A 13501-nucleotide genomic window follows, 5' to 3' on the forward strand; every position below is an offset into this window, starting at 1 on the left:
TAACAAAGACTCAAACAGAGGAAAGACAAATATTTTAAGGAAGAAGAAAAGACTCAAAGAGTTTCAAAATTTTTTAAAATTTTAGGAAGAAGAAAATAAAAATAAAAGACTTCAAATAAAATAAAATAAATTACCTGATCTAAGGAGCAACACAATCCTTCAGTTTGTCCAAACTCAATAATCCCCGGCAACGGCGCCAAAAACTTGGTGCGTGTACGCAAACCCCACATTGTTGTATAGCAGTACCAGCAAGTGCACTGGGTCGTCCAAGTAATAACTGAGTGAGTCAGGGTCGATCCCACGAGAATTGTGGCTTGAAGCAAGCTATGGTTATCTTGCAGGTCTTAGTTAGGTGGAATCAGAAGATTATTGTGTAAACCTTGAATGATTATATGTCATATATAGAGTTGTAAGAGTAATGTATAAAAGGGGTAAAACCAATTGGATTAAATCAGTAAGAGGAATAGAGTTGGAGTTGCTTTGTCTTTCTGAATTAACTCTGGTGCTACTGTCTTCTCTGCTTGTGAATGATCTTCTTCTATGGCAGGCTGTATGTGATCGATGCTATGGCCCGTGGTCATTGATCTCCTCTGCTAGAGATTGAATGCCATTGGCCGTGGTCATCCAATCTGACGAAGGGTGAAGCGCTTAGCAAGTCATTCTCCTGGCGATCATACTCAAAGCGCCACAGACAAGGTCGAATCTTCCGGATCAGAAAATGCTGCTTCTATGGATTCTAACCTATACCATGGAGACCATAATCTCCCCAGAAATTGGCTGAACTGGTGTCTCGAGAAGTCCCCAACGAAGTCGTGGATTAACCGTCTGAGAGATGCATAAACATAGATGTTGGCTCGTGCTTTCCAGTCACGTATTCACATGAACCCAAGTAGTCGCAGGTGTTTGTCAGGCAGGTTCTACTTAATGTGATGAACAGAGCTAAATGGTTAGATCATCCTATTCACCGCGATGAGGATTGGATTATACATCTTAGAAACAGATCAAACACGGATCGGAGAAGAAATAGTAATACTTTTATTAATTCATAGGACTCAGTGATACACAAAAATTAAGATATTAACGCGCAACCGGCAAGTATACCGGGTTGTATCAAGTAATAAAACTCACTAAGAGTGAGGTCGATCCCACGGAGATTGGTAGATTAAGCAACTTTAGTTAAATGGTAATTTTAGTCAAGCAAACATGGTTTTGAATTCATGAGATTTGATTTTTGAATGTAATTGCGGAAAGTTAAATGACAAAGAATTTAAAGAACTAGAAGAAAGAAGAACAATGAAAGTAAATAACTGAAACTTAAAATGCAAGAAACTTAAATGACATGGAAAATAAATTGAAAGAAAGTAAAGGTTGCAGAATTTTAAAGAGCAGAAGAGTAAATTGCAAGAAATAGAGAAACAGAATGTAAATGGCAAGAATGATAAATTTCAAGAATGTAGAAAGGAATTGGGTAGTGGGTATTCAAGATAACTAAAGAACAAAAGAGATGAGAATCAATGATGGAAGAGATCATTAGGGATCAGAGATGCAAATTCTCATGAATTGATGTTGATCAATTCCTTCTCAATCATGGGTATAGATCCATGGCAGATTGTGGGTAATTGAGTCTCAATCTCTTGGTAACTCAATTTCTCTCAACACAACCAATTGCCACTCTCGTGATCTAATTGTTAATGAGAAGAGATGAAGTTCAATTTCTAATCCAAGCCACACAACTTCCAGGATCTCAACTAAAGGAGGTTACATCTCACATACCAACCCAAAGTATATTGATCAAAGAAATCATGAAAGGATGAACTCTAAACTGAATTATGTAGCTCCTTTCTCAAGTTCACTACATAGTTCATATAGATTCAATCCCTCTCTCGATGGTGATTAAATCTGTGAAGAACAAGAGTTTCCTCTTAGATGAACCACTTGAATTGAGAAGGAAAAGAAAAGTTATCAACCCATTCAAATGAGCAGAGCTCCTCCCCCTAATTAAAATGGGGTTTAGTGAATTATAGCTCTAAATTCAACAACAAATGCAAAAGTAAACATTCCCATTTAGTAGAGAAGAGTAACCAATAACGCGCTCAACAACGCCTCTAGCCAAAATTTCTTGGCCTGGCGTTGTTGCTGGAGTTGCCAAGGAACACGCCAGGCCATTTTAACCTTGGCAACGTGTTCGACCCCCCCTCTCTTGGCCCATTCATGGTTCCTTGAATTTCAACCTCATTTTCTTGTTTTTGAGGCCTAAAGATGACTCTGATTTGAGCTTCCATTTCATGCTTCACTATAGACTATTATATATCGTTGGAAAGCTCTGAATGTCAGCTTTCCAATGCAACTAGAAGCACTCAAATTGGATCTCTGTAACTCAAGTTATTCATCCTTGAAGGAGGTGATGTTAGGCTGTCTTGGTTGGAGTTGTTGTTGAAATTATTGTCAAACACGCCCATGACAACGCCCAATCCTCCCCTGGCCCAAATTCTTAGCCTTGGCATTGTTGCTGGCATTGTTGATGAACATGCCACTTCAACTTCAAGGCAACAACGCCTTCGAGCTCTCCTTGGCTCAATTTCTTGGCCTTGCGTTGCCAAGGAACACGCACATTCAACTTCAAGTTGGCAACGTCCAAGGTCATTTTCCATAGCCACCTTGCAGGGACCAGCATTGTTACTGGCGTTGTTGATGAACACGCCAGTTCATTCCTCACTGGGCAATGCTCTCGAGCCTTCTCTAGGGGTGCTTGAAGTGGCCAGCGTTGTTGCTGGCGTTACCAAGAAACACGCCCTCTCCAACGTGCTAGTGAACTTCGTCTAGCCAAAATTCTATGCTTTGGGCGTTGTTATGGGCGTTGCCAGGGAACACGCTAGTTCATTCCCTGCCTGGCAACGCCCTCGATCCTCACTTGGGGGCTCTGTTTCAAGCTTCTTTCCTTGCTCTGTTTCAAGCTTCTTTCTTCATCACCTAACATAAACCAAAGAATCTTCCTCAAAGTTTTGCCATCTTATGCAATGAATTTCAAGATCATCACTCAAATCAATTTGTTTATAAACTTCTTAACTCATTTGCATGAAGTATGCCAAATTTCACCTAGTTCTTGGTTTATGAATGCATGTAGAGAAAACTCACAAAATTTCTTGTTTATTCTAGTAATAATAAATGAAATTAAGCTAAAACCAACTAAATTAACTAGTTAAAATAGCAAATATGCGAATGCATCACAACACCAAACTTAAAATGTTTCTTGTCCTCAAGCAAGAGATAAGAGGATTGGATAACAGAGTTTAAGATGCAAGAATTAACTATCTTAACAGAGAGACATTTCTTTCAACAAAGATTGTTCTCCTCATTTGTGCAATCCTTTGTTCAATGCAAATGATCAAGGCTTTTTCAACTTCTTTAGTGAAATGCTTGCTTCACTACTAAACTAGTTAGCTTCACTAGACCTCTTTTTTTTTTTCTTTTCTTCTTTTTTTTTATTTGAGCTAAAAATCTTGTCTTAAGGCGGCTCTTTAGCATAAGCTTTCAATCAACAATCCCAAACCAGTTGGTTTAAGTTGTTAAGAGTTGAAACACTCCTAAAGTTTTACTAACTCAAGCCTCTCTCCTTAACACATTCAATCACAGGCATATAACTTTAAGAGTTTATTTGGATAGTGGTGTCCAGCACCTCTTTGGGTTGCTAAATGTTCTGTTATAGAGCTACTCTTGAAACTGAATTTTCAATCGATAATCCCGAGTTAGTTAACTCAAGTTACCGGGTGATGAAGCACCCCTCGGATTTACTAGCCCAAGTATGTCCCTTAACATCAATCACCACAGACACATATCCATATTTTGTCATTGATGCCTAGCTTTTCATTTTGTGTTCTCTGTTCTCTTTATTCAAGATTTTCTAACTTCTTGGGTCTTATAGCTTTCGACTAACTAGCCTTGTAAGCAAGCATCCTTTTGATTTCTTGAGCCCTGATTCATTTTCAATGAAAGCATGTATATTGACACTTTTGTAGGACAACTTTAATCTCTCTAGGCTAGATTTCTCTCTGTTCTTGCTCAAACTGCATCTTTTATTCCATTATCAAGTAAAAAAAAACTTAAAACAAGCATACATTCCAAGCATATGCGGATACATGATATAGACATGAAAATGCATATTATAAACATGAAAGTGCATAAGAGACTACTAGAAGGTATATCATGTTTCAGACACACATCTTCTTTATTCATTAAAATACTAAAAGAACTTCACAACCTTTAAGTTTTGGGTCCCTTTCCTTTGCTTGATTCTCCTTGTTTTCCTTTGTCCTTTGGATCCTCCCTTTTCTTCTTTCTTAGTTCTCCTTATTGTTTTGTTGTTGATTCCTCTTCCACTTCCTCCATATCCCTGAGCTTACCATCTTGTCTTTTAACCTTTGAATGTTGAACCTCACTCTTGAGATTTCTTATTCATCCAATACCTTTTGTGCTTCATTGAATGTTTGGATTTGTGGGTTGAGCGCTGTAAATGTCCCACAAAGGTATGCGAGCTTCTCTTGAGTCATCATATCAATTCAACTCTATCTAGGTGTCTAGCCTCCTTGAACATTCTATTTTCATTGAATTCTCTGTAAAGCTTGTATGTTCTATCATCCATTCTTTGGAGAAGCTCCCTTTGTTGAGCTTGCTCTATCCTCAACTGAAACTGTTCTTGTATTACTTTATTCATGGATCTTTCATATTCAGCAGTTGAATTGTTGATGGCTTCATACATCTTGGTGTATTATTCTTGTTGTAGTTCCATCATGTGTGTTTGATATTCACTTTGCTGATCCATCCATTGAACCTGAACTTCTCTTTGCTGATTCATTACCTGCCAAAGGTCCCTTTGTTGTTGTGCTTGTTCCTCTTGGCTTCTTTGAATTTGTGAATATTGCTCAGAAATTCTTTCCAAGGCGGCTTGGAGTTGATTCAAGTTGAAAGCATTTGATTCTTCCATTTCTTCATGCTCTTCCTCTTGTCTCTCTCCTTTCCTTTTCTTTCTTTTTGCTAGAGGTTGCCTTTCCAATTAGACTGTGGTGACGTACTCCAATCTTTTCTTGGTGATGGGCTTCGCTACGGAAACCATGTCTGTTTCTTCAAACTCTTCAAGAGTTACCCCAGCATCTTCACATAAGCGTAAGATAGTGCTAGGATATCCTAGCCAACTATCTTGTTTGACATTTTCAGCTGTGTCAATGATGTTTTTAGCTATGATTTCTCCTACGTTGATCTCCCCTCCTTTCATTATGCAGTGGATCATTATTGCTCTGTTTATTGTCACCTCTGAATTGTTTGAGGTAGGGATTAATGATCTTCTCACTATGTCATGCCATCCTTTTGCTTGAGGTATGAGATCACCTCTTCTAAGTTTGAGTGGTTGTCCTTGTGAATCCAACACCCAGTCCGTGCCTACTTTGCATAGATCACTTAGCACGTCCACACATCTTTGGTCATATTTAACCCTCTCCTCATAGCTAGGTTGCTTAAACCGTTTTGGCTTGATCATTAGCACCCTATTGATGGTGTCTGGGCTGAAGTTGACCGCCACTCCTCTTACATAGCTCAGATATGGTTCTTCATCCTCATTTTTCTTTATGACATTGGCATAGAACTCATGAATGAAAGGCATGCTTACAACTTGAGGTTGAGTACAGAGAAGCTCCCATCCCCTTTTTCTAATAACTTTTTGTATCTCAGGGTACTCCTCCTTTCTTAGCTTGAAAGGTACCTCCAGAATAATGTCTTTGCTTATCATCCAATTGAAGATGCACTCATGGTTTTTGGATTTGAACCTTCTCTCATCAAATGTGATCTCCTCTTACATGGGTTGCTTGCCTTTCCACTTCTTAACTCCTGATGATGAGGCCATTGAATTCCAATTAAGATGGCCGAATCTTCCACACCAAACTTAGAGAAATGCTTGTCCTCAAGCATACAAGAATTGGAAATGAGGGATGCTTATAAGAATACGCTCATGAGGTAAGAACGGAAGGCTTGAAAATGATTGTGAAGGGGGGTGAGGAATGGAGATGGTTCGGTGGTCTATATAGGTGTGAAAGTAAGGTGAGTGTGATTGTTCTTGTTAGGGGGAGGTCACGACATTCTTTAAAGAGTGGAGGAATTGCCTTAATGGTTTGATTGTGTTTTGGGAAGCATGAATCTTCTAGCTAATGCATGTTGAGTTGCTCTTTCCAATGTACAAAATTCAAGGCTCATGTGACTTCCTTTTCCTTATGTGTATATCTGTGACTCCTCTTTCAAGATTCCCCATCACTTCTTTCTTTCATTTCCCTGCAACAAAATTCCAAAACCTTGAGATTCTTGAAGTTTCTTTACTTATGCTAACTAATTATGATGATATTCTAATGTAAAATTGACTATAATAACAAAAATTAAAATCTAAGGATTGATTTCATATGCTAAAAAAAAACTACACTCTCTCTCTCTCTCTTTTTTTAGCATTATTTATGTATGTGAGGACACCAAACTTAGTTTGTGACTAAGTGTTATAACAGAATTAAAATTTACCATTTGCTTCAAAGTTGGCCACACCAAACTTAGTGTCTTGCATACACTCCATGATAATTCAACCTCTTTTCTCTTTTTTTTTTTAAATGAATATGATGCAATCTCTCATTATTGACTACTAAAGCATAAAAGAATAAAAGAAAACTCCTGTGCATGGGTTGCCTCCCATGAAGCGCTTGTTTATTGTCCTTAGCTTGACAATGCAGCTTCCTTGTTCATGCTAAAAGTTGCACACTCTCTTCCTTGCTCCAGGGGCCACCAAGATAAAGTTTCACCCTATGTCCATTGACTGTGAAGGTCTCTTTTGAAGTTTCATCAAGTAATTCCACATAGCCATGAGGGGATACTCTGGTGATGGTTGATGGGATATTTTTGTGGAAAAACGAATTTCTCCAAAACACCCAAAACTAACCGGCAAGTGCACCGGGTCGCATCAAGTAATAATAAGTCACGGGAGTGAGGTTGATCCCACAGGGATTGAAGGATTGAGCAATTTTAGTTTAGTGGTTGATTTAGTCAAGCGAATCAAAATTTGGTTGAGAGATTTGTGATTTACAAAATTTAAATTGCATAGAAAGTAAAGGGAATGGGTAAATTGCATTAAAGTAAAGAGGACTGAAATTTAAAGTGCTTAATCTTAAAGAACAAAAAATTAAATGGCAGAAACTTAGAATGCAAGAATTGTAAATTGCAGAATCTTAAAGTGCAAGAAATGTAAATGGCTTGAATTGTAAAGGGAATTGGGGATTGGATTTGCAGAAATTAAACAAGGAAAAGTAAAATTGAAACAAACAGAGAAATAGAAGAAGACTTGGATTGAACCTGATCTAAAAACCGAATTGTAAATGAGCATGAAAAGCGTTAAACAGAGAAAGTAAAATGAGAATTCAGATCTCAGGACTCAAGAGACTAGATAACCAAGTCTAGATCTCAATGCCTTCCTAGATCCAACAAGAGTAATTGCAAAGGAAATGTAAATTGCAGAGAAAGTAGATGAGAGAGCAAGTAACAGAAACTGAAATTCAATTAAGCAGTGAATTAAACAAGATCCCAAGGTGAGATTGAAACAGAAGTTCTTCAATTCTCCACCCAAGATCTGAAGCAAGAAAATTAAAGAGTGTTGGCAAGAACAAGGAAGAAGAGAGATCAATTTTCCTCCCCAATTCTCTTGAATTAAAACAACAATGCTAGAATGTAAAAGTAAGCTCTCCACAAAACTCCCCAATCAAACCCGAAAAGAAAGCTCTATGAAAACTAAAAAGGGAAGCTCTCGAAAAACTTAAATGCTATGCTATTTATACACTTTCTTCAAATGGTCTTCAAGCCTTCAATTGGGCCTTTGCTCTTGATGGAATTGGGTTGATAGAGGCTTTGGTTGGTTGCTCTTAGAGTTTGGAGAAGAACCGAATTGAACCGGGTTTGGAATCATGAAAGCTTGAGGAAAAGTTTGAGTAAAAGTTTGAGGCAAACTTTTACTCCAACTTTTCACATCAGCCACCCTCTTTTGCTGATACCAACGTTGGGGCAAAAGTTAGGGGTCAAACTTTTTCTCCAACGTTGGCCTCCCCTTGCACACTCATGGCGCCAACGTTAGCCAAAAAGTTAGAGGCTAACGTTGGCGCAAACTTTTGCTCTCCAGGGTGTGTTGTTCATGCGCCAACGTTAGCCAAAAAGTTTGAGGCTAACATTGGCGCAAACTTTTGCTCTCCAGGGTGTTGATTTGTGATGCCAAAATGTTTGCCAAAAAGTTTGAGGCTAACTTTTGCTCCAGCTTTTCGCCCAAAAGTTTGCACAAAAGTTTGAGGCTAACTTTTGCTCTAACTTTTTGCCCTCTCTTCCTCCTAGCCATTCTTTCTTGCTTCAACCTTTCTCCAAGCTTTCTTCACCTATCATTAATCAACCAATTGTCATCACAACACCAAACTTAAAGCTTGCTTGTCCCCAAGCAAGGAATGAATTATGCTCAATGGTTCTTTCATTTAAGATGGATTGAAGAACAACTTGTAAAGTCCTGTGAGTGAAGTGATTAAGTAACAGTGTGGTGAACTCTAAATTATATGCTCATACAAGGGCTTCAGTGCTTGCTAGTCCTCACATATTGGGAGTCTTAGGTCTTAGGATTTTCATCCAAATGGTATCATGGAGATCTCTTTATATGTAGTCACCTTGAAGCAGCTTATAGTTTCTGTGCTTTGGCCTTGACTCTAAGTGTCATATCTCAAAGCGGCTCTTTAGATAAGCTTTCAATCAATACTCCTAAACCAGTTGGTTTTAAGGTATTAGGTGTTAAAGTACCCCTAAGGATTTACTTGTCAAGCCTCTTTCTTTGACACAACTCAACCACAAGCATTTACTAAGCTAACAACTCTTTGAGTCTTGTTTCTTCTTTCTTTTTCTGCCTAGTAATTGATGATCAGAGCCTTGGGCCATGTTCTTTTTGCTTTTGTATTTTCTTTATTTTCTTTTGTTTTGTTTGCTGCTTCTTGGATCAATAGATTTTTGAGAATCTCCACAATACTTCTTTGAACTTCATGTCCTGCCTATGAGCTCCCATGCAAGTTTTCACAAGCATGCAACCTCAATACATAATCATACAACTAGAACCGCCACTTCTCCTAATCTTTTGCTTGCCTCAAAATTGTTTAATTCCGCAATCCTTCTTTTCAAAGAACTTTCATGTGATGCATTTTTTTGAATCATTGAGTGCAAACAAGTTTTGAAGAGAATAGTGTTGTGAATGATCAAGCATCTTGCTTATTGAATTACAGAAAAGAAACCATGCTAAACAGACAGATAGTCAGGGAAACTAAACCACTCTCAATCATAGCAGTGTTTGATGTAAGATAATCACTTAACAATACAACCTTTTGGAGTTCGCTTGCTTTACTCCTCATCATCATCATCACTGATCCACACATTCCTCTTTCATTTCTTTGGCTAATGATGCTTAATCCTTCCAAAAGCTTGTATGGACCTCTGCAATGATATTGAAAGTTGCTTGTTCCCCAAGCACTTGAAAAATGGTTAGCATGCATGATTTATTTGCGGGCCCTTGAACTTACTTTGGTGTGGGAACACCAAACTTAGTTCCTTGCCAATGGTTCTCATGCATCGAATTAACCATGTGTAAAACTCTTTTTCTTTTTCAAAAGTAATAAAATGAAAACTTAGGAAACAGCAGAACAGTTAACTAATTTATCTAAATGCTTGAAGCTAGCATTATGCAGAAAGTGAGAATGTGTGTTTATGATGGGATTTTGGTGGAACACCAAACTTAGAATTCTTCATTCTCCTTTAGATTGTTTTGGTGTGCAACACCAAACTTAGCTTCTTGCAATATAGATAAAACTAATTAACCTTTTTATTGAAATAGATATGAAAAGATAGTTACCTCCGGTTGGGTTGCCTCCCAACAAGCGCTCTTTTATTGTCACTAGCTTGACATCCTCTGTGCTTGCTCAGTTCAGATTCTGAGCTTCCTTCTCCTTGTCCCCTTGTCCTCCTAGGTGAGGCTTTGCTTTGTGATGCTCATCCTGGATGAGTGATTCTTTTCCTTTAGCCCTCTTCTCACTCATTTCTGTGAGATTCTTAGCTAATTGTTCCATTTGCCTCTCAATTCTTCTGAGTGAGGCCTCTTGGTTCTTGCTTATCATCTCTTGATGTTTCTTTATTTCTTCCTACTTTATTGCCATCATTTCTTGAATTTTCATGAACCTCTCCATCAGCATTTCTAGAATATAGATTCTTTGAAAGGTTGGAAGTGGTTGTGGCTGTGTCAATTGTGGTGGTCGATGAAGGTCATTTTGGGCGAATAGTGAGGTAGGACGGGGTTGGAAGTGTGTGTGATTGTTGTTGTGGGGGTGTGTTTTATGTTGATTTTTGAAGCTGGGATTGTTGCAGTTGAAGTCCCTTGGTCTTTGGTTTTGGTTCTCAACCCCCCTCCCATTAGAATGAGTTCTCCAAGGTGGATTGTACACATCTGGGTAAATTGGTAAAGAGTAAAGAGGACTGAAATTTAAAGTGCTGAATCTTAAAGAACAAGAAATTAAATGGCAGAAACTTAGAACGCAAGAAATGTAAATTGCAGAATCTTAAAGTGCAAGAAATGTAAATGGCTTGAATTGTAAAGGGAATTGGGGATTGGATTTGCAGAAATTAAACAAGGAAAAGTAAAACTGAAACAAACAGAGAAATAGAAGAAGACTTGGATTGAACCGGATCTAAAAACCGAATTGTAAATGAGCATGAAAAGCGTTAAATAGAGAAAGTAAAATGAGAATTCAGATCTCAGGACTCAAGAGACTAGATAACCAAGTCTAGATCTCAATGCCTTCCTAGATCCAACAAGAGTAATTGCAAAGGAAATATAAATTGCAGAGAAAGTAGATGAGAGAGCAAGTAACAGAAACTGGAATTCAATTAAGCAGTGAATTAAACAAGATCCCAAGGTGAGATTGAAACAGAAGTTCTTCAATTCTCCACCCAAGATCCGAAGCAAGAAAATTAAAGAGTGCTGGGCAAGAACAAGGAAGAAGAGAGATCAATTCTCCTCCCCAATTCTCTTGAATTAAAACAACAATGCTAGAATGTAAAAGTGAGCTCTCCACAAAACTCCCCAATCAAACCCGAAAAGAAAGCTCTATGAAAACTAAAAAGGGAAGCTCTCGAAAAACTTAAATCCTATGCTATTTATACACTTTCTTCAAATGGTCTTCAAGCCTTCAATTGGGCCTTTGCTCTTGATGGAATTGGGTTGAGAGAGGCCTTGGTTGGTTGCTCTTGGAGTTTGGAGAAGAACCGAATTGAACTGGGTTTGGAATCATGAAAGCTTGAGTAAAAGTTTGAGTAAAAGTTTGAGGCAAACTTTTACTCCAACTTTTCACATCAGCCACCCTCTTTTGCTGATACCAACGTTGGGGCAAAAGTTAGGGGTCAAACTTTTGCTCCAACGTTGGCCTCCCCTTGCACACTCATGGCGCCAACGTTAGCCAAAAAGTTAGAGGCTAATGTTGGCGCAAACTTTTGCTCTCCAGGGTGTGTTGTTCATGCGCCAACGTTAGCCAAAAAGTTTGAGGCTAACGTTGGCGCAAACTTTTGCTCTCCAGGGTGTTGATTTGTGATGCCAAAAGTTTGCCAAAAAGTTTGAGGCTAACTTTTGCTCCAGCTTTTCACCCAAAAGTTTGCACAAAAGTTTGAGGCTAACTTTTGCTCCAGCTTTTCGCCCAAAAGTTTGCCCAAAAGTTTGAGGCAAACTTTTGGTCACGCTTTTTGCTCCCTGGTTCGTTTTCAATTAATCCAAAAGTTTGAGCTAAAGTTTGAGGCAAACTTTTGCTCAAACTTTTTGTCCTCTCTTCCTCCTAGCCATTCCTTCTTGCTTCAACCTTTCTCCAAGCTTTCTTCACCTATCATTAATAAACCAAACACATCAAAGCTATGCTCAAAATCATGAGATATTCATTCTTTCATAATATGTGACAATTATAGCATAAAACCTCATGAAATAGCATGAATGCATACATGGTTGATTAAATCAAAGGAAACATGAAAATCTACCCAATTGGCTTGCTTATGGCTCAAGAAAGTGCATAATTCAATTGAAAATAAAAGAAAAAGGCTAGTGAAACTAGGCTAAGATGACTTGTCATCAATGGTGTATGGACCAGTCCATCTAGATCTCAGCTTCCCAGGGAAAATCTTTAGTCTTGAGTTGAATAGCAACACCTTTTGGCCTGGTTCAAATGTTCTTGGTGAAATCCTCTTGTCATGCCACCTTTTTGCTCTTTCCTTGTATATTCTGGCATTTTCATAGGCCTCAAGCCTGAACTCCTCTAATTCATTGAGTTGTAGTAACCTCTTTTCTCCTGCTGCTTGAGCATCTAAATTCAAGAGTTTAGTGGCCCAAAAGGCCTTATGTTCAAGCTCCACAGGGAGATGGCATGCTTTACCATACACTAGTTGAAATGGAGATTTTCCTATGGGTGTTTGGAATGCTGTCCTGTATGCCCAAAGTGCATCATCCAGCTTCCTAACCCAATCCTTTCTTGTTGCTCCTACAGTTTTCTCCAAAATCCTCTTTAGCTCTCTGTTAGCAAGTTCAGCTTGCCCATTTGTCTGTGGGTGACAGGGTGTGGCCACTTTGTGCGTAACTCCATATTTATGGAGAAGAGAATTTAATTACTTGTTGCAGAAGTGGCTTCCCCCATCACTTATAAGTTCTTTGGGCACTCCAAATCTAGTGAAGATGTTTCTCTTTAGGAATTGCAAGATCACGTTGGTATCACATGTAGTGGTGGCTATTGCTTCTACCCATTTTGAAACATATTCCACTGCCACCAAAATGTATTTGAATGTGTAGGATGGAGGGAAAGGTCCCATGAGGTCTATTCCCCACAAATCAAAGAGTTCCACTTCCAAAATGAACTTCTGAGGCATCTCATTTCTCCTTGTCAAGCCTCCTGTTCTTTGGCATTCATTGCAGTGATTCACAAAATTTCTAGCATCCTTGAAGATGGAAGGCCAGTAGAAACCACTTTGAAGCACCTTTGCAGCAGTTCTTTCAGCTCCAAAACGGCCACCATAGCTTGAGTTGTGACAATGCCATAGTATGTCCTTCATCTCAACCTCCGGTACACACCTTCTTATCATTCCATCTGGGCACCATTTGAATAGAAATGGTTCATCCCAAAAGAATAACTTAGCCTCATGTAACAGCTTCTTAACTTGTTGCTTTGTATACTCTTGTGGGATGATCCTGCCTGCTTTGTAGTTGGCCATGTCTGCGAACCAAGGAGTTTGTTGGATTTGCAAGAGGTACTCATCTGGGAAATTCTCAATTACTGGTTGAGAAGTATTTTGACTTGTCCCTTGTGGCAACCTTGATAGGTGGTCAGCAACTTGATTCACACTACCCTTTCTATCCTTGATCTCAATGTCAAACTCTTGTAGAAGC

This window comes from Arachis ipaensis, chromosome B01, assembly GCF_000816755.2.
Source record: "Arachis ipaensis cultivar K30076 chromosome B01, Araip1.1, whole genome shotgun sequence".
NCBI classification, from domain to species: Eukaryota; Viridiplantae; Streptophyta; class Magnoliopsida; order Fabales; family Fabaceae; genus Arachis; species Arachis ipaensis.